We start from the raw sequence: 21,014 nt of genomic DNA, 5'->3' as shown, positions 1-21,014 counted from the left end.
TCGCCCAGGCTGCCTCACCTGATATGCTGAACAGGGCCCTTGCGCGGGGATGGGAAGATTGGAAGCGATAGACAAAGAAGAGGGAAGGAAGCGGCCGTGGCCTAAAGTTAGGTACCATCCCGGCATTTGACTGGAGGAGAAGTGGGAAACCACGGAAAAACACTTCCAGGATGACTGAGGTGGGAATCGAACCCACCTCTACTCAGTGACTTCCAGAGGCTGAGTGGACCCCGTTCCAGCCCTCGTACCAGTCTTCCAATTTCGTGGCAGAGTCCGGAATCGAACCCGCCCTCCGGGGGTGGCAGCTAATCACACTAAGCACTACACCACAGAGGCGTTCCAGAATTGTAAACAGGCGTAGGTCGACCATTTTCCATTAAATTCTCAAGAATAATTTGAGGACAGCTGCTCGTGGCGACGCAATTCGTTTCTGATATCTGCCAGTGCCGCAATTTGCTGTTTACTTCGTGAAACGCACTTCACTGCTCGAATAACAACTGTGTGCTCTCCTGTTAAAGTAGGTGGAAAATGCTAGCATAAGAGATGCCTTCAAATAATATTTTATGTTCAGCCAGACTAACTCTAAAGCGCATGTGGATTCCACTAAAATGTAACCATGACTTCACAGCTGTGCACACACAGCCACACGCTGGTCCAAGACAAGTGAAAGTATTATCATTAAGGTGGAGCACGCATAGAGAAACTGAAGCAGCTCTATGTCACATTTGTTGAACCTTTTTGAAGTGACTGGGGGCGTAGCTCAGATGGTAGAGCGCTCGCTTAGCATGTGAGAGGTACCGGGATCGATACCCGGCGCCTCCAGGAAACTTTATATGTTCGTTATTTGGTCCCGCGTGAATTGTATCCATATGCCTGGCAAAAATTCAAGTCAATCGCAAAAGTAATCTCAATTTGAGAAAACAACTTCGAGTATGGAACACTCTATACTGTGGGTTGACATTTTAACAATATGATAATAAATGAATCGGTCATTTGAATAACAAGTCAGTATTCTATTTCCCGGTCTTTTCTCAATATTACCGGGCGAGTTGGAGGTTTTTCACACCAGGCAAATGCTGGGGCTGTACCTCAATTAAGGCCACGGCCGCTTTCTTCCAACTCCTAGGCCCTTCCTATCTTATCGTCGCCATAAGAACTATCTATGTCGGGGCGACGTAAAGCCCCTAGCAAAAAAAAATAAGTAATAAATAAATAAATAAATAAATAAATAAATAAATAAATAAATAAATAAATAAATCTCAATATCCGGGGTTAACACTTTGTATGGGTTTAGCTCCGTTTCACGGCCGGACGCCATTCCTGGCGACTACCCTACGTGGTTAGCAGTTGCAGAATAGTCTTCGACCTACAAGAAGTGGCTACGGCTCTGCACTCCGACCGACCATCCGAGCAGTGGAGCGGTGGCCGCCTCTGCATGCGGGAGACAGAGAGGGGCTGGTCACCGCCGTCGGCTGTTCTGAGTGTAGTTTTCCGTGATCAATGCCGGGACAGTTCCTAGTAGGGTAAAGTAAGGAAATTTGGTGATAATTTTCGATTATAGCAACATAAAGGGGGAAAATACATGATTTATTTCCTTTAAATTCCATGTACCATATATAACAGAACATTAGCTAAAGGTTTTGATCATGAATGTATTCTTGCAATTACTTCATCTTGAACTCTTTATGATTTTATGCAACTCAATTGAGTTAGGTTATTTGGTGATATATATATATAGGTAATTTGATGATAGTAGCAAGGTAATTTGGTGATAGTTAGTCTAGAACACTTTTTACTTTCAGGAGTTGTATAACTACATTTCACAGAAGTTTTCGTCTTATGATGAGTCTTCACAACACACGTGACACATTCACATGATTATGTCATCAGTATCTTGTGATTGTCCGCCTCTGTGGTGTAGTGGTTAGCGTGATTAGCTGCCACCCCCGGAGGCCCGGGTTCGATTCCCGCTCTGCCACGAAATTTGAAAAGTGGTACGAGGGCTGGAACGGGGTCCACTCAGCCTCGGGAGGTCAACTGAGTAGAGGTGGGTTCTATTCCCACCTCAGCCATCCTGGAAGTGGTTTTCCGTGGTTTCCCACTTCTCCTCCAGGCGAATGCCGGGATGGTACCTAACTTAAGGCCACGGCCGCTTCCTTCCCTCTTCCTTACCTATCCTTTCCAATCTTCCCATCCATCCACAAGGCCCCTGTTCAGCATACCAGGTGAGGCCGCCTGGGCGAGGTACTGGTTATCCTCCCCAGTTGTATCCCCCAACCCGATGTCTGACGCTCCAGGACACTGCCCTTGAGGCGGTAGAGGTGGGATTCCTCTCTGTGTCCGAGGGAAAAACCGAACCTGGAGGGTAAACAGATGATGATGATGATGATGATGATGATCTTGTGATTGACAATCCTCATGCATAGTATGTGTACAAAAGCTGCACTGAATCCACTTTTCCAAAGTTTTGCGTTTTGAATCATTAGAGTACGATTTTTTTTTCCTTCTTTTTTTCTTTTGCATATGACTCATATTCAATCATCATCTAACTTTACACCTAAAGGTCCAGGAATCAGTAAGTCAACATGAGCGCTGTTAGGTCATCTTTCCTACTACTGTCGCTGCTCGGGAGGAGTGTGACACCTCTCGGAAGAGTCTCTTCTGATTTTTGTGATCACGTCTTGCTTCTCTGGGAAGCTGAAGGAAGTGCTCAACACTGGAATTTGAGTCTGCAGATTCACTTATTTCTGAGAAAGATCTCTCAGTTATGAGAGATGAGGCAATAGCTACATAAAAGCTCACATTTTGGTTAAAAGGCACTATTCCAGCTTTCTAAATTCACCTGTTATGTTAGCATGGGAGAAATTTGAAAGAAATGCAGGATCGAACAATGAATGGAAATTAAACTGGTTTGGTTTATCGTTGAGGTGATTTCGCATGTAATCCAAGCTTGGGTAAGATACCTTCTGCAATACCTTTTTCTTCACTGTTTTGGAGCCATCATTTGAGAGACGACCATGGAATGCCTTTGAATTTTGAGGCTCGGTGCACTGTCATTTTACCTTTAGTCACTAATCTAGCCGCCTCTACTAAGTCTGCACTGTTGTACTGCTTGTACACGCACGCACATTAATGGTGTCCCGACATAAACAATCAACACTGCCCCACTCCAGTACTGAAAAAGAGGGGAGAGAGTGAAGGGTTAGTGTTGAAGGCCACTCCAGTACTGAAACGGAGGGGAAGGGAGTGAACAGGTAGTGCTGAATACACAGAGCGTGTATTCCGGCGTTATACTGTAACATTGTAATAAGGTGGCTCCTATCCTATCACAGGTGAATCGAGGCCGTATTATTGGCATCTGGGAGGGTCACATGGTCTCCCAAGCAATGGAACAAGCAATACCATGCAGTCTTAGGACAGTTTGGAGATGGATAGAAATATGGCAAGAACGAGGTGAAGAAGGATTGGTAGACCCGATATAACGCAGCTACAAAATATTCCAAATAGTATAAAATAATTTTCGGTTAAAAACCCCCTTTACCTCATCATCATCATCATCATCATCATCTGTTTACCCTCCAGGGTCGGCTTTTCCCTCGGACACAGCGAGGGATCCCACCTCTACCGCCTCAAGGGCAGTGTCCCGGAGCTTCAGACTCTTGGTCGGGGATACAACTGGGGAGAATGACCAGTACCTCGCCCAGGCGGCCTCACCTGCTATGCTGAACAGGGGCCTTGTGGAGGGATGGGAAGATTGGAAGGGATAGGCAAGGAAGAGGGAAGGAGGCGGCCGTGGCCTTATGTTAGGTACCATCCCGGCATTCGCCTGGAGGAGAAGTGTGAAACCACGGAAAACCACTTCGAGGATGGTTGAGGTGGGAATCGAACCCACCTCTACTCAGTTGACCTCCCGAGGCTGAGTGGACCCCGTTCCAGCCCTCATACCACTTTTCAAATTTCGTGGCAGAGCCGGGAATCGAACCCGGGCCTCCGGGGGTGGCAGCTAATCACGCTAACCACTACACCACAGAGGCGGACCCTTTACCTCTTAATACTGTAATTAACAGAGTAGGCTACTTTTTAATTTTTTATGTTAAAATGCTATTTGTTCGGGGCGTCGACCTATAGAGTTCTTTTGCCCCTACTTGCACAATATATGAACCGGCATGCGATTGGAATTGCGGAAGTGTTGAGTGTTGAATGTGAGAAACGTTAAGGACGACACAAACACGCAGTCCCCAGGCCAGGGATATAATCATTTACAATTAAACCCCCCTGACCCGGCCGGGAATCGAACCCGGGGCGGCCGGACGCGTTGCCCCGTACACCGCGGGGCCGGACGAGTAGGTAACCTAATGCTGTACTTCAATACATCCGCCAATGTGCCCATTTCGATCACAAAGAAGTCTTGTAGCGGGCTGTCTGCATGCAGTCCATGCAGCAATGCGTTAAGCGAGAAGGTGAGTCATTGTGCCTTCGACACTACCCCTTCACTCCCTTCCCCCATGTTTTGTACTGGATTGGCCTTCAACACTACCCCTTCGCTCTCTCCCCTTCTTTTCAGTACTGGAGTGGGGCAGTGTTGATTGTTTATGTCGGGACACCATTAATGTGCACGTCTGTACACTTAAGGATTATCATCTTGTCGAGGCTTTCGTTGTTTCATGTTGGTATCTTTATTCTTTTTGGCATTTTACTGTAAGCTAATTCGCTGACGGTCTATTTTGTGAAAATGATGATGAAATTTGTTAATGTATACTGCCTACAACTATAATATATATAAAATTCTCATTCCTTCAGGCATTTAATGAACCAAGCTGGAAATAGAAAATAACATTATTATGGGTTCCCATCAGCTGAGTAGAAACTGCTTAAATATTTCGGTATTTTCTTAAGGTTTGTCCCGAATATTGTTATGACATTAATCTTTTCTCTCAATGCAAAAAATAACACACTTTCTTAAGAACAGTTCGACACCAATACTAACTAAAACAAACGGTTTATCGCCACAGTTTATTTCACTTGAATAGCACACTGCATTTAATAAGTCTGCACTTGCCAAATCACTACAGCTGAGTGTTACAAAATTTAATACCTCAGTAAGTGAAAGTGAAAGAAACCAAGGATTATACCTGAGCGCGGGACAAAGGAAAAACCCAGGACATCCAGCTGACAACAGACAAGCACAGAAACAGAACAGGTTTTGTGCTGGCATTCGTTTAAAACATTATCACCAAATAACCTTACTTCACCCTATACGCCACTGTCGTCAAACCTCTCGCCTTCACCACAAATCTCCTTCTCCAATACAAATCTTCGGGTCCGAGGGACGGCGTCACCATGTAATAGGCCTTCCTTCTTTTTCAGGGGAGGAAATAAAACATTTAGTAGTAAGCCTAGAAGTAGCCCTACGTGGAGGGATTTATCCACTATTGCGTGTTTCTGTGGTGGTTTGTGTTGTGACGTATTGTATGTTCGATTCCAGGCTCTGCAGCAAAATCTGAGAAGTAGTACGAGGGCTGGAACGGGGTCCACTCAGCTTCGGGAGGTCAACTGAGTACAGGGGACTTCAATTCCCCATTCAACCATCCTCGAAGTGGTTTTCGGCAGTTTCCCCACTTCTCCTCCATGTAAATGCCGGGATGGTACCTAACTTAAAGCTACAGCCGCTTCCTTTCCTCTTCCTTGTACCATACCCCGACAAGGCCCCTATTCAGCATAGCAAGTGAGGCCGCCCCGACTCGAAGTCTGACGCTTCGGGACATTGCCCTTGTAAAGGTAGAGATGGGATCCCTCGCTAAGTCTGAGGGAAAAACCAACCCTGGAGGGTAAATATATTAAGAGAGGAAGAAGGAATATAAAAGCTAATGATTAAAACATTTAGGGTACTTCTTCTACTTCCTCTTCATCTGTTTACCCACCAGCGTTGGATTTTCCCTCGGATTCAGCGAGGGATCCAACCTCTACCGCCTCAAGGGCAGTGTAATGGAGCTTCAGACTCTGGGTCGGGGGATACAACTGGGGAGGATGACCAGTACCTCGGACAGGCGGCCTCACCTTCATTGCGTCCGTGGCCTTAAGTTAGCTACCATCCCGACATTTGCCTGGGGAGAAGTGGGAAACCACGGAAAGACACTGCCAGGATGGCTGAGGCAGGAATCGAACCCACCTCTACTCAGTTGTCCTCCCGAAGCTGAGTAGACCCCGTTCCAGCCCTCGTACCACTTTTCAAATTTCGTGGCCTCCGGGGGTGGCAGCTAATCACACTAACCACTACACCACAGAGGCGGACGAAACGCACTTCACTACTCGGATAAGAACTGTGTACATTCTTGTTAAACTAGGCCGAAGGCCACGGCCGCTTCCTTCGCTCTTCCTTGTCTATGCCTTCCAATCTTCCCATTCCCCCGCAGGCCCCTGTTCAGCATAGCAGATGAGGCCGCCTGGGTGAAGTACTGGTCATCCTCCCCAGTTGTATGCCTCGACAAGATGCCATCAAATCATATTTTATATTCACCCAGACTAACTCTAAAGCGCATGTGGATTCCTCTGAACTGTAACCAGGACTTCACAGCTGTGCACACACAGCCACACGCTGGTCCAAGGCAAGCGAAAGTATTATCATTAAGGTGGAGCATGCATCGAGAAACTGAAACTGAAGCTGCTCTATATCACATTTGTTGAAACAGTGTAAATGTCTGGGGGCGTAGCTCAGATGGTAGAGCGCTCGCTTAGCATGTGAGAGGTACCGGGATCGATACCCGGCGCCTCCAGGAAATTTTAAATGTTCGTTATTGGTCCCGCGTGAATTATATCCATATGCCGAGCAAAATTTCAAGTCAATTGCAAAAGTTATCTCAATTTGAGAAAATAACTTCAATTATGGAACACTCTATACTAAGGGTTGACATTTTAATAATATGATTAATAAATGAATGGGTCATTTGAGTAACAACGTAAGTCAGTATTCTATTTCCCGGTTTTTTCTCAATGTTACCGGGCGAGATGGACGTGCTGTGAGGGGCACGCGGCTGTGAGCTTGCATCCGGGAGATAGTGGGTTCGAATCCCACTGTCGGCAGCCCTGAAGATGGTTTTTCGGGGTTTCCCATTTTCACACCAGGCAAATGCTGGGGCTGTACCTTAATTAAGGCCACGGCCGCTTCCTTCCAACTCCTAGGCCCTTCCTATCTCATCGTCGCCGTAAGAACTATCTGTGTCGGTGCGACGTAAAACCACTAGCAAAAAAAAAAAACCACCTCAAAATCCGGGGTTAACACTTTGTATGGGTTTAGCTCCGTTTCACAGCCGAACGCCATTCCTGACGCCAATCCTATGTGGTTAGCAGTTGCATAATTGGCTTCGACCTACAAGAAGAAGTGGCTACGGCTCTGCACTGCGTCCGACCATCCGAGCAGTGGAGCGGTGGCCGCCACTGCATGCGGGAGACGGAGCGGGGCTGGACACCACCGTTGGCTGTTCTAGCGCAGTTTTCAGTGATCAATGCCAGGACAGTTCCTACTATACGCCACTGTCGGCAAACCTCTCGCCTTCACCACAAATCTCCTTCCCCAATACAAATCTTCGGGTCCGAGGGACGGCGTCACCGTCTAAGAGGCCTTCCTTCCTTTTCAGGCGAGGAAAGAAAACATTTAGTAGTTAGCCTAGAAGTAGCCCTGCGTGGAGGGTTTTATCCACTATTGCGTGTTTCTGTGGTGACGTATTGTGTGTAAATAAGGATGTGTACTATGACGAGCGTCCGCCTCTGTGGTGTAGTGCTTGGTGTGATTAGTTGAGGCCCGCGTTCGATATCCGGCTCTGCCGAGAAATTTGAGAAGTAATACGAGAGCTGGAACGGGGTCCACTCAGCTTCGGGGTTCAACTGAGTACAGGGGGATTCAATTCAGTCCTTAACCATTTTCGAAGTGGTTTTCGGCGGTTTCCCACTTCTCCTCCAGGCAAATGCCGTTATGGTACCTAACTTAAAAGCAACGGCCGCTTCATTCCCTCTTCCTTGACTAGCCCTTCGATCTTCCCATCCTCCCACAAGGCCCTTGTTCAGCATAGCAAGTGAGGCTACCTGGGTGAAGTACTGGTCCTCATCGCTAGTTGTATCCCCGACTCTAAGTCTCACGCTCCAGGATATTGCTACGTTGCCCTTGAGGTGGTAGAGGTGGGATCCCTCGCTAAGTCCGAGGGAAAAACCAATCCTGGGGGTAAACGTATTAAGAAAGAAAGAAAGAAAGAAAGGAAGGAAGAAAGAAAGAGTATAAAAGCCGTTGATTGAAACATTCAGGGTACACTACTGGAAAAATGGGTTGTGTCTTGATTGCGAAAAGTCCAGATTGCGAACAAGGCAAAAACCGTCCAGATTCCGAACAACTAAATACACCCTGTCCAGATTGCGAACAAGAGATTAGTGTTGACGTGATATACATAAAACAGATACCATTTTAAAAACAGTCTCATATGTAATTTTTGTTGTAGTAGTATTAATATTAACAGGTACATTGGGATGTTTTAGATAACCTAACCATATTTTTAAAAAAAATTTCTGATTGAAAATATTTAATAATTAATTTGAGGTAAACTTACCATTTAGAAGGTGATCTTTTTTATTGTATAACATAACTAGAGGGGTAGTTGTTTATGGCGGATTAGTGAGAGTTGTATTATTATTATTATTATTATTATTATTTCTTTTTTGCTAGTGGCTTTACGTCGCTCTGACACAGATACTTCTTACGACGACGATGGGACACGATAGGCCTAGGAGTTGGAAGGAAGCGGCCGTGGCCTTAATTAACGTACAGCCTCAGCATTTGCCTAGTGTGAAAATGGGAAACCACGGAAAACCATCTTCAGGGCTGCCCACAGTGGGATCCGAACCCACTAGATGCAAGCTCACAGCCGCGCGCCCCTAACCGCACGGCCAACTTGCCCGGTATTATTATTATGCCAATGACAGAGGTGAGAGGTTGCATCGACAAGGCATTAGACTTTAGAATATTGATTATTATTATTATTATTATTATTATTATTATTATTATTATTATTATTATTATTATTATTATTATTATTATTACCGTGTTTTAGTGGATCAGAAAAGGTGAAAGAAGGTGCGGGCTGGAATGGGTCTAACCACAAGTCCAAAAGATGAATTAAAATTTCAATAAAGGTTATATTTTCACAAAATACCAAAACTTAACAAGATTTAACAAGGAGTTTTAGACTTCAACCAATAACAACAAGTCAACCAATAACCAACAATAGGGTCCAAGACCAGGAAGGTCAAGATTTAGAAGCAATTTAACATATTTTCACTAGGTGAAATAACAATAAAACAAAAATCAGGTATAAGTATGATTTTCCAAACTCAAACACAAGTTCAGGGATCTTTACACTTTCTGGGCTTCAAGCCCCAGTTTTACATTCCTTGAGCTATTAGCTCCACTTTACCACGGTACACACTTGATCAAAAGGGCAGAAAACCCCTTCACACAAGGAGCACTTGCTCCCACCTAACAGAATCAGGCCTTCTAGAGGCACTTATCAAAATACCAGAAGGAGCCGACCCGCTCTCAATTTTTCAAGCCTATCAAAAGGCCATAAACGGACTTTACTACAAACTGCCCTCAAGGCACACTTACAAAGAAACAGGGGTATCTTGTACCCATTCTACCGGGCCTTAGTGGACCAATACTAGGTTAATAAAAATGGCCCAAAACGCAAAAGGAATGGAGGCGTGAATTAGCACTCCTAAATACACATTTTAAAACCTAAGAGGCATTAGGCCTATAGCACAAGGGCTAATCCCAATCTATGGAGGTGACTTGTATACAAAATAAATTTAACACATTAAGAAGGAAGAGAAAAATGGTTACGAAAACGTAGTCACCTCAAATTCAAAATGAAGGGGAGCTCGAGAGGGTAAAGCACTCTCTATAACCGAATTACAGTTGAAGATAAATGAAGTTTTACAAGACAGGGAATGGTTTACATGTTTTAAGTTATAGGTTACATATTAAAGGGTTCGAACCTGCCCCGCGGGTTAAACTACTGAGCTAGCAAGGAAAAAGAAAGATGTTAAACGGCCATTACCTTGTTGAAGAGCTGCTGCCCGAAGGAAGAGGCGCTTCCCGCCCCCTGCTATACTTCCATACACTAAGCTAGATGTTGTTGAAGTGGCGAAGAGCCGAGAAAATCAGCAGTTTTTAAACCCTCGTGGAAGATTCGAGACCTTTCATGAATAATAAAGACACACCCACCCAACTTTATTGGATAGTTAAGAGTTACACATGGAAATTCGAAGAAGAAACCTCTGATAGGTGGAAAATTAATTACAGAAATTACTGGTTGGCTAAGTTCAAAACAGGCGGAAAGAAAGCTTAATATTGCCAACCCACAAATGAAAGAACAAAATTTAGTAAAGACCAAAACTTATAAATACAAAATTTCTTCAACAAAAGTTCCTTCACTTCGCACCAGGTTGCATGATCACAGTATTTTGGGTAGAGACATCTGTTAGCGAATGTCCACACTTCTTGATCCATAGAAAACAAAACACGTTGAAATCCACACAGTATAGACAACTTTGTAATCCCAAAATTTATAGTAGAGACCTCTTCTGAGAAAACTCATGAATTAATACAGTTCTAAAAGTTCACAGTTTCTCCGGTAGAGGAGGATTTATTGGCGGAAGATTTAAATTTGCGGCGTAGAGGTGTACTGCCCGGTACAATTATTATTAATATTAATATTATTATTCAAAATAATACATAAGCAGTGAAGTTGTCAGCTTATTTAGAAACAAGTGGGTTTTTCTTACATGCTTTTAACTTTTTTTGTGTATTACCCAGTATTCCAATTGTGTGCACCAGAACTTGGTGTACCAGCTGAGGGTTAATTTTTCTGCAGTAGTGCTGATGCTGTTGAGGAAAGTCGTAAATGTAGATTGTAAATCATCATCATCATCATCATCATCTGTTTACCCTCTAGGTTCGGTTTTTCCCTCGGACTTAGCGAGCGATCCCACCTCTACCGCCTCAAGGGCAGCTTCAGACTCTTGGTCGGGGGATACAACTGGGGAGTATGACCAGTACCTCGCCCAGGCGGCCTCACCTGCTATGCTGAACAGGGGCCTTGCGTGGGGATGGGAAGATTGGAAGGGATAGGCAAGGAAGAGGGAAGGAAGCGGCCGTGGCCTTAAGTTAGGTACCATCCCGGCATTCGCCTGGAGGAGAAGCGGGAAACCACGGAAAACCACTTCCAGAATGGCTGAGGTGGGAATCGAACCCACCTCTACTCAGTTGACCTCCCGAGGCTGAGTGGACCCCGTTCCAGCCCTCGTACCACTTTTCAAATTTCGTGGCAGAGCCGGGAATCGAACCCGGGCCTCCGTGGGTGGCAGCTAATCACACTAACCACTACACCACAGAGGCGGACAGATTGTAAATACCGACTGTAAATATATCATTTATGTTATGTGACGGGATTGTTATATGTTAGGTTAATCTAGAATGACAAGGTCTTTATTGCCAGAGCTGGTTTGTAAATAAATTCAAATCTCCCTGGTAATAATTAAAGCGGCTTTCTAAAGAACTTTACAAAACTTTAGGTGCCTCTAGTGACTCATACTGCTGCCACAATCCACCTAGATAAGCAGAGTGACGTATATAAAATAATATATTCTTGCTCATTACATTCTAGCTTAAGCGCCTCTACTTTATGCCTGGCCGCAATCTCGACTCATTAATGTGTGTCAAACCCAAATCATTCCCTTCAGGTACCCACTTGCTCGCAATCTGGACTCAATAATGTGTGTCAAACCCAAATCATCCCCTTCATGTACCCACTTGTTCTCAATCTGGACTGTTCGCAACCAGGACGACACCAAAAATTGTTCCCACAATACCGGAAAATCCCATCAATATATACACGCATCATCGCTCATCACAGTAGGTACTTTAAGGTTTCCTTCGCAGCTGAAAATTACAATGTTCTTTTCTGTTTCATTAACTTTCGAAAATTGTCCCCCTGTTTAATATTTTACCTTTCATTAGATTTAAGGCAATATAAAATCCATCAGTGTTTTATGGAAGAGGTGGCTGAACTAACCTCCAAGCTTTATAAATATATGCTGTTGTTATGAATATAATTATTTTAAGTGGGTTTATATAATATTCTCCAAGATATTTCTGATATATCCTCAGTGTGTGTGTTTTTCAGAGTTTGATAATGCAGCAGGCCCATCTCGGTTCATGATATATGGTATGTGCAATTTTGAGCGACTTTTTATTCCCAGGATGGTAGAGTTCATAGATACCGAACACTGAGAAGTGAAACTGAACAGCATCTATGCTCGAAGGACACCAGAGTTCGGATTATGCAGATAAAATGAAGAAAAACGTGCCTGGAGTAAGTGGCCGAAGCTGTTCAGAGTAATTTTCATGAGTTGGTACTTTTAATATTTTAGAAATTCAAAGCACAGGAAAGGCGTAAGTAAAATTTATGTCATTTTCCATGTCAGGCTGTGGGGAATCGAAAAGGACCGAACAAATATCTATGTGGTTTGAGTCTCGCAGCTGTCAGGTTGCATTCGGCAAATGGAGGTTTCGAATCGCACTCTCAGCTGCTCTGAAGGTGGCTTACTATGGTTTCCCATTTTCACACCAGGCAAATGCTGGGGCTGTACCGTAATTCAGGTCAGGGGTGCCTGCTCTCCCTCCCAGCCTTTTTCTATCCCATGGTCGCCATAAGACTTCAATGTGTGGTACAAAAAAATTGAGAAGGAGAATTGTGGAAGCATGTGGCGTTGAAAGCGAATTAGAGTGGACAGCTGATGGCTGGAGTTAAAAAGGCCTTACATATTTGGGGAAATTTTTTCCTAGTTGGTGAAAAAATACTTACGCTTATTTACTCTTTCTGTTTTTCTTCTGAGCCCCAATTCAATTACCTTGCGGTTCATCGAGAATTTCTGGAATTCCCGATATTTCCACGAAGTGCCAAGTTTTAAGATCCAACGGTACCTAAAAGGTCCTCATTAATTCATGTCTGTTTCTGTTTTATTTTTATTTCATTTCATATTCCAGGGTTGGCTTTCTCCCCCGGACTCAGCGAAAGATCCCACCTCTACCGCCTCAAGAGCAGTGTCCTCGAGCGTGTGACTTTGGAACGAGGATAAAACTAGGAAGGACGATCAGTACCTCGTCCAGGCGGCTTCACTTACTATATTGAACAGAGGCTTTTTCGGAGGGGGGGGGGGAGATGGGAAAATTGTGAGGAATAGGCAAGGAAGAATAAAGGAAGCGACCCTGGCCGTAAGTTAGGTACCATCTCGGCATTTGCCTGGACGAGAAGTGGGAAACCACACAAAACCACTTCGAGGAAGGCTGAGGTGGGAATCGAAGCCCCCTGTACTCGGTTGACCTCCCATGGCTGAGTACACCCCGTTTGGTTTGGTTTTTGGTACCTTGATTAAGGGGGGAGACCCAGCTCAACAAAGGGAAAAGAAGGTTAATATTCATTCGATTGTTAAATATGCTACAATTGTTGTTGACAATTACTGCACATATCCCAGTGTTGGCATGCTTCCTGGCAACCAGGAGCAACTTCAATAATGTCAGATTTTTAATAATGTTAATATTTTAAAATAAAATGTTCAAAATTCCCCGTCTTTTTAACAATACATCACTGTTTCCCTTATAAATTCCAAGTTTATAAGAATTTTCGTACTTTTCCTTTTTTAAAGTGTGTATCAAACCTCCAGCTACAAAATGAACCTCGATCATTAACATAGACTGTGATTTGCATTTTTGTCGGGTTTTTATTTATAGCACCAGACAATATTAATATTTTTGTAAATAAATATGTTGTATAAAATCTAATTTACATCCTATTGATCTGAATGAGGTACAGATTGTAGTACAACACTATGAGAGGAAACTTTGAAAAAAAACATAATTATCCGTGAAACAGTAAGAGAGTTACGAAGGAAACCGTGATATATTGTTAAAAAGGCGGGAAATTTTGAACATTTTATTTTAAAGTGTTATAATTAGAATTTTGACATTATTGAAGTTGCCTCCGATTGCTCTGAAGCATGCCAATACTGGGATATGTGCAGCATTTGTCAACAACGTTTGTAGCATATATATAACAATCGAATGAATATTGGCCTATTTTCCCCGTGTTGAGCTAGGTTTCTCCCCTTAAGGCTACGGCCACTTTCTTCCCACTCCTAGCTCTTTCCTATCCTATCATCGCCATGAGCCCTAGCCTATCTGTGTCTGTGTGACGTAAAAAACGAAGCCATCCGCGAGCAGTCCGTCAGTGTTGAAGTTCCATAGTTAGTCTGGGATGGCTGTGTGTGTACTACCGACGACTGTAAACTTTTTTTTGCTAGGGGATTTACGTCGCACCGACACAGATAGGTCTTATGGCGACGATGGGATAGAAAAGGCCTAGGAGTTGGAAGGAAGCGGCCGTGGCCTTAATTAAGGTACAGCCCCAGCTGTGAAAATGGGAAACCACGGAAAACCATCTTCAGGGCTGCCGATAGTGGGATTCGCACCTACTATCTCCCGGATGCAAGCTCACAGCCGCGCGCCTCTACGCGCACGGCCAACTCGCCCGGTACGACTGTAAACTGTCGTAGAGTCAGTATGCGAACAGCTGTGTTTGTAGAGTCGGAGCAGTGTTAACTGCCGTTGTTGTGAGGAATAGTGTAATACTGGTTAGTATTGTTGATTTGGTGCTGTTGTGTGACCGCTGCTTAGTTTTCAATGTTAAGTAATTCACTATGTGGAGATGCCACGTGAGTATTGTTTTGACTGTGTAAATTATTGGATTCATCTGGATTCGAACCAAGGAACTGTCGTCGTGTGTAGTGTGTGTCACTAGCCCTGTATTCAAACGTACCGTATATGTGTGCAGCTGTTGTGTATAAAGGGGCTGAGAGTGCGAGCTAAACTGAAAGTGAGGGCAGCTGTCAATCAAGATTTTACTGAAGGTAGTCAGTCCAGGTAAGGACGGCTCAGCTGGAGTTCTGCTGAGAGAGACTTGGACATAGGGGAGTGTGGACATTCATGAAGAAAATAGTTGTGTGTGTACTTATTTGGTCATCCTAGGATTAAATTAGTGCGATAAAACAGACAGCATTTTGTTTTATTCGTAACTATATCCATGTTTTGTACCAGAATTTTAAACAGGTATTGGTTGACCATTTTCCATTAAATTCCCTAGAATAATCTGAGGAAAGTCGCAAAAATAGCTGTTCTTGGTCTTGCAAATCGTTTCTGAGATCTCCGGGTGACGAAATTTTGTGTTTGTCTCGTGAAACGCATTTCACTACTGGAATAAGAACTGTTTTAGTGGCGTCGAGTGCTTGAAACCTTTCAGTGTGCACGCAGAGCAGACAGAAGATAAAGTACAATAAAAATATGTGTAAGTTACTCCTCAATCGGTTAATGTGTTAACGGAAACCCAGTTAGCCTATGATATGTTGTCAATAATATTAGAGAATACCAACAGACATGAATACAAATATAAAGCTAACACCTGAAATTTAAAAATAACTTATATACTAGTAATATTGGTGTAAAACAAACCCATTGTATTCTTTGTTGTTGTCTGAGTCATCAGTCCGTAGACTGGTATGATGCAGCTAGCCATATCACCCTGTCCTCTGCTAACCTTTTCATTTCTATGTAACTGCTGCATCATACATCTGCTCTAATCTGCTTGACATATTCATACCTTGGTCTACCCCTACTGTTATTACCGCCTACACTTCCTTCAAAAACCAACTGCACAAGTCCTGGGTGTTTTAAAATGTGTCCTATAATTCTATCTCTTCTTTTGTTCATGTTTAGCCGAATCGATCTTCTCTCACCAATTCGATTCAGTATCGCTTCATTCGTGATTCGTTTCATCCATCTCACTTTCAGGTCCTACTCGTTGGCTGAACGGTCAGCGTACTGGCCTTCCGTTCAGAGGGTCCCGGGTTCGATTCCCGGCCGGGTCGGGGATTTTAACCTTAATTGGTTAATTCCAATGGCACGGGGGCTGGGTGTATGTGTTGTCTTCATCATCATTTCATCCTCATCATGACGCGCAGGTCGCCTACGGGAGTCAACTAGAAAGACCTGCACCTGGCGAGCCGAACCCGTCCTGGGATATCCCGGCACTAAAAGAAGCCATACGACATTTTTTTCTCACTTTCAGCATTTTTCTGTAACACCACTTTTCGAAAACTTTCATTCTCTTTCTTTCTCAGCTAGTTATCGTCCATGTTTCACTTCCATACAACGCCACGCTCCAGACGAAAGTCTTCAAAAACGTCTTGCGAATTCATATATCAATGTTCGAAGTGAGCAAATTTAATTTCTTAAGAAATGCCTTCTTTGCTTGTGCTAGTCTGCATTTTATACCCTTCTTATTTCTGCCATCGTTAGATATTTTACTACCCAAGTAACAATATTCATCTACTTTCTTTTAGACTTTATTTTCTAATCTAATATTTACTGGATCACTTGAATTAATTCGACTGTACTCCATTAATTTGGTTTTGGACTTATTTACTTTCATCTTGTCATCATCATCATCATCTGTTTAACCTCCAGGTTCGGTTTTTCCCTCGAACTTAGCGAGGGATCCCACCTCTACCGCCTCAACGGCAGTGTCCTGGAGCTTCAGACTCTTGGTCGGGGGATACAACTGGGGAGTATGACCAGTACCTCGCCCAGGCGGCCTCACCTGCTATGCTGAACAGGGGCCTTATGGAGGGATGGAGCGATTGGATGGGACAGGCAAGGAAGAGGGAAGGAAGCGGCCGTGGCCGTAAGTTAGGTACCATCCCGGCATTCGCCTGGAGGAGAAGTGGGAAACCACGGAAAACCACTTCTAGGATGGCTTAGGTGGGAATCGAACCCACCTCTACTCAGTTGACCTCCCGAGACTGAGTGGACCCCGTTCCAGCCCTCGTACCACTTTTCAAATTTCGTGGCAGAGCCGGGAATCGAACCCGGGCCTCCGGGGTACTTTCATCTTGTACTCCATACAAATCAGCAATTTCTCCCGATCTTCTGCAGTTTCAGATAAAATAACAATATCATCAGTAAAACTCATTATTTTTATTACCTCCCTTTGTATTGTGATTCCCTCCCCAAATTCCTCTTTGATTTCCTTTACTGACAGTTCTATATAAACATTGAAAAAGAGGGGGGGGGGACAAACTGCAAACTTTCCTCACTCCCTTCTGGATTGCTGCTTCTTTTTCAAAGCCCTTGATTCTTATCACTTAATACTGATTTTTATACACATTGTATATAATTCTTTGTTCTCGGTATCTGATCACTATGACCTTCAGAATATCAAGTAGCTTAGTCCAATCAACATTATCGAATGTCTTTTCAAGATCTACAAACACCATGTATGTGGGCTTGTTCTCCTTAATTCGATCCTCTAAGATCAGATGTAAAATCAGTATTGCTTCACGTGTTCTTACATCTCTTCTGTAGCCAAACTTATCTTCTCCCAACTCAGTTTCAACTTGTCTTTCCATTCTTCTGTAAATAGTACGCGTTAAAATTTTGCAGGCGTGAGATTCTAAACTATTGGTGCGGTAGTTTTCTCACTTGTCGGCACCGGCTTTCTTGGGAATATATATTATAATATTTTGCCGAAAACTGGATGGCATTTCTCCCGTCTCATACATCTTATACACTAAAGGGTATTACCTTGCCATGCTGGTTGCAATCAGTTATTCAGAGGGAATGTCATCACTTCCAGGTGCCTTGTTCCTACTTAGGTTTCTCAAAACTCTGTCAAATTCTGACCTCAAAATTGGGTCCCCATTCCATAACCATCAACAGCCTCTTCTTATTCCAGAACTATATCATCTACGTTTTTACCCTGATACAATTGTTGGATATGTTCCTGCTACCTTCGTGCCTTCTCTTCTTTCGCTAGAAGTGGTTTCCCATCTGAGCTCTTAATATTCACACTTATACTGTAGTTTTATTTTCTCCAAAGGTTTCCTTGATTTTTCTGTATGAAGCATCTATCTTTCCTAGGACCATACACCTTTCAACATCCTTGCACTATCCACTTCATTCTTTAATCGCCTGTATTCATTTTTGACCTCTTCATTTTTTGCATTCTTGTACTTTCGTCGTTATTCAATCAGGTCTAGTATATCCTGGGTTCAGTAATGATTCTTCGGTGATCTTTCCTTTCTTCCTATCATTTCTTCAGCAGCCCTGGATACCTCATTCATTACGACTGTCCGTTCTTCCTCTATTGCGTTTCCTTCAGCCTTTTTATTTAGTTTTCGTGCAACATGTTCCTTGAAACAGTCTCTCACACCCTTTTCCTTCAACTTGTCCAGATCCCAACTCCTTGCATTCCTTCCTTTTTTTTAAATTTCCACAACTTCAGAAGGCATTTCATAACCAGCAAGTTGTGACCAGAATCCATATCTGCTCCTAGGAAAGTTTCGATATCCGACACCTGGTTTATGAATTTCTGCCTAATCATAATGATACCTTGATACCTTCGAGTGTCTCCAGGTCTCGTCCACGTATACAGCCGTCTGTTGTGGTGTTTGAACCAAGTATTAGCAAGGACTAAATTATGATCGGTGTAGAATTCAACCAGCCGACTTTCCCTTTCATTCCTTTTGTCCCAATCTGAATTCTCCTACTGTATTACCGTCTCTTCCTTGGCCTACAAATATATTTCAGCCTTCCATCACAATTAGATTCTCGTCACATTTTACATATTGTATTAAATCTTCTATCTCTTCACACATTCTTTCGATTTCTTCATCACCTGATGAACTAGTCGGGATATAGACCTGCACTATTGTGGCGGTCATTGGTTTGCTGTCTACCTTGATAACAATATTCCGTTCACTATGCTTGTCATAATAGCATAACCCCCCCCCCCGCCCTATTTTCTTATTTACTGTTAAATCAAATTCTACAATTCCCGGGTTTCATTTGGTGTTGATAATTCTCTAGTAACCGGACTAAAAATCCTGCTCTTCTTGCAAACGTACTTCTCTCTACATGTTATAACTGTAGTCTATCCAGCTCCGTTTTCAGATTCTCTAACCCACCAAAACGATTCAAACTTCTGAAATTTCACGCTCCGACTCGCAGAATGTCAGTATTCTTCTTCCTGATGATCGCTCCCTCTCATGTAGTCCCCACCCGGAGATCAGAAGGGGGGGGGGGCTTTATTTTACCTCCGGAATGTTTTACCCGGAAGGAAGCCATCATCAGTACATCATTCATACAGAGAGAGCTGCATGTCCTCGGGAGTTAGTTACAGCTGTAGTTTCCCATTGCATTCAACCTGTAGCAGTATCAACACAGCTAATTCATGCTGTGTATTATTAAAAGGCCATATCAGTCATTCATCTAGACTGCAGCCCTTGTAACTTCTGAAAGGGGTACCCCCACTTTCGATAAACTATTCGTTAGTCTGTTCTCTCCACAGATACCCATCCGATATGTTTGTAGCTGCGGCTCGGGTATCTGCTTCATTGGGACACGCAAGACTCCCCACCGCGCCAACGTTCTATGGTTCGCAGGGGAAGTCAAACTCTTTAAGGAATATAAATTCCCATCCTACTGAAAGGCTGCCAACATATTTGTAGACATTATAATTAATAATTAATATTTAGCTAAAGGCCCCTTCGGTTCATTACGCAACTGATAAGAACAGCTCCATGCCTTTGGTCAATTAACCTCCCCCTGGTTTCAGCGCCGTGCCTTACACAGACTGCACGATACATGCTGCCATCTTTGGGATTTGAGAAGAAGTTCGGGAACAGACGTTGGAGCGGGCCTGCGGCCCGCGATCACACAGGAATTGTGCTCATATAGACCATTCCCACAGCATTGCCCCTGCAAGCACTAGGTAAACAATAAGCCCAACTTTGTAGTTAACAACGGAGTTGTGATCAGCACATGCGGCGCATGATTAAAATGAAAACGGAATGTAAATCGGCACTTACAACTTCGTAAATGCGTTCTCGACATGAACATTTTAATTTTCATCATACAGTACCGTGCAATTTTCATTTATTTGGGAATACCAGGGTGTTCATGTGCTCGTGTGATTCTTAAGATATCGTCGCCATAAGACCTATCTGTGTCAGTGCGACGTAAAGCAAAAAAAGAAAAAAATATCTTAAGACGACACGCCCCTGAACCGTGTACACCCGTGTTGCGGCAGGTCGAAGATGCTAACATAAGAGATGCCATCAAATCATATTTTATATTCACCCAGACTAACTCTAAAGCGCATGTGGATTCCTCTGAACTGTAACCAAGGCTTCACAGCTGTGGACACACAGCCACACGCTGGTCCAATGCAAGTGAAAGTAATAAAAGTGGAGCACACATCGAGAAACTAAAGCAGGTCTATATCACATTTGTTGAAAGGTTGTAAGTGTCTGGGGGCGTAGCTCAGATGGTAGAGCGCTCGCTTAGCATGTGAGAGGTACCGGGATCGATACCCGGCGCCTCCAGAAAATTTTTAAATGTTCGTTATTGGTCCCGCGTGAATTATATCCAAATGCTGGCAACATTTCTAGTCAAATCACAAAAAAATATCTGAATTTGAGAAAGTAATTGTCCGTCTCTGTGGTGTAGTAGTTAGTGTGATAAGCTGCCACGCCCGGAGGCCCGGGTTCCATTCCCGGCTCTGCCACGAAATTTGAAAAATGGTGCGAGGGCTGGAACGGGGTCCACTCAGCCTCGGGAGGTCAACTGAGTAGAGGGGGGTTCGATTCCCTCCTCAGCCATCCGCGAAGTGGTTTTCCGTGGTTTAGTAGTAGTTCACAAGGAGGGTTGGACAAGGTCGTGGACGCATGGCAACCCCAGAGGATGACCAATATCTGACCATCTGTGCGTTGCGGCGTCGTTCAGCAACTGCCAGAGAACTGCAACAAGACCTCAGGAGGGTCACTGGAGTCACGGTGTCTGACCAGCCAGTAAGGAACAA

General features: G+C 43.8%; 3 non-coding genes across 3 annotated transcripts; all 3 read left to right on the top strand.

Moving 5' to 3' along the window:
* Positions 1-749: 749 nt before the first annotated feature.
* On the top strand, positions 750-822 carry TRNAA-AGC (transfer RNA alanine (anticodon AGC)). Its single transcript has one exon. It is a non-coding gene; the product is annotated as a tRNA-Ala (tRNA).
* A 5,878-nt stretch (positions 823-6,700) lies between these two features.
* TRNAA-AGC (transfer RNA alanine (anticodon AGC)) lies at positions 6,701-6,773 on the top strand. The gene has a single exon. It is a non-coding gene; the product is annotated as a tRNA-Ala (tRNA).
* A 13,692-nt stretch (positions 6,774-20,465) lies between these two features.
* Positions 20,466-20,538, top strand: TRNAA-AGC (transfer RNA alanine (anticodon AGC)). Its single transcript has one exon. It is a non-coding gene; the product is annotated as a tRNA-Ala (tRNA).
* The last annotated feature ends 476 nt before the right edge of the window (positions 20,539-21,014 follow it).

This window comes from Anabrus simplex, chromosome 4 (assembly GCF_040414725.1).
Source record: "Anabrus simplex isolate iqAnaSimp1 chromosome 4, ASM4041472v1, whole genome shotgun sequence".
NCBI lineage: Eukaryota > Metazoa > Arthropoda > Insecta > Orthoptera > Tettigoniidae > Anabrus > Anabrus simplex.
Note: the sequence above shows the minus strand (reverse complement) of the source record. Positions and strands in the feature narration are given on the sequence as shown.